This window comes from Trichechus manatus, unplaced genomic scaffold, assembly GCF_000243295.1.
Source record: "Trichechus manatus latirostris isolate Lorelei unplaced genomic scaffold, TriManLat1.0 scaffold00166, whole genome shotgun sequence".
Taxonomy (NCBI): Eukaryota; Metazoa; Chordata; class Mammalia; order Sirenia; family Trichechidae; genus Trichechus; species Trichechus manatus.
Genome location: NW_004444102.1, coordinates 3906278 through 3907357, shown reverse-complemented (window position 1 = coordinate 3907357; position 1080 = coordinate 3906278).

Here is a 1080-nt window from a genome sequence, read left to right as displayed (position 1 = left end):
AGCATAATGTCCTCCAGTTTCATCCATGTTATGAGATGCTTCACAGATTCATCATCATTCTTTCTCGCTGCGTAGTACTCCATTGTTTGTATGTCCCATAGTTTGTTTATCCATTCATCTGTTGATGGGCATCTTGGTTGTTTCCATCTTTTTGCTATTGTGAACAATGCTGCCATGAAGATGGGTGTCCATATGTCTATATGAGTGACGGCTCTTATTTCTCTAGGATATATTCCTAGGAGTGGGATTGCTGGATTGTATGGCATTTCTATTTCTAGCTTTCTAAGGAAGCCCCATATCATTTTCCAAATGATTGTATCATTTTGCATTCCCACCAGCAGTGCATAAGAGTTCTGATCTCCCTGCAGCCTCTCCAACATTTGTTTTTTTCTGTTTTTTTTGATTCGTGCCAGTAATGGCATGGTGAGATGGTATCTCATTGTGATTTTAATTTGCGTTTCTCTAATGACTAGTGATTGCGAGCATTTCCTCATGTGTCTGTTGGCCACTTGAATGTCTTCTTGGTGAAGTGTCGGTTCATTTGCCCATTTTTTAGTAGAATTATTTGTCTTTTTCTTCTAGAGGTGTTAGATTTTCTTGTAGATTATGGCGATTAGAAATTTGTCTGACTTGTACTGTCCAAAAATTTTTTCCCAGTCTGTAGATTCTCTTTTTCCTCCTTTGGTGAAGTCTTTTGAAGAGCATAGGTGTTTGGTTTTTAGAAGATCCCAGTTATTTAGCTTATCTTCTGAGGTTTGTGTGTTGATGGTTATGGTTTGTATCCTGTTAATGCCATGTATTAGGGCCTGTAGCATTGGTCCTATTGTTTCTTCTATGAACTATATAGTTTTTGGCTTTATATTTAGGTCTTTGATTCATTTTGAATTAGGTTTTGTATATGGAGTGAGGTATGGGTCATTTTTTTGCAGATGGATATCAAGTTTTGCCAGCACCATTTGTTAAAAAGACTGTCTTTTCACCCTTTGATGGACTATGGGCCCTTGTCGAAGATCAGGTGACCATAGGTGGATGGATTTACATCTGGGTTCTCAATTCTGTTCCATTGGTCAATGTATCTGT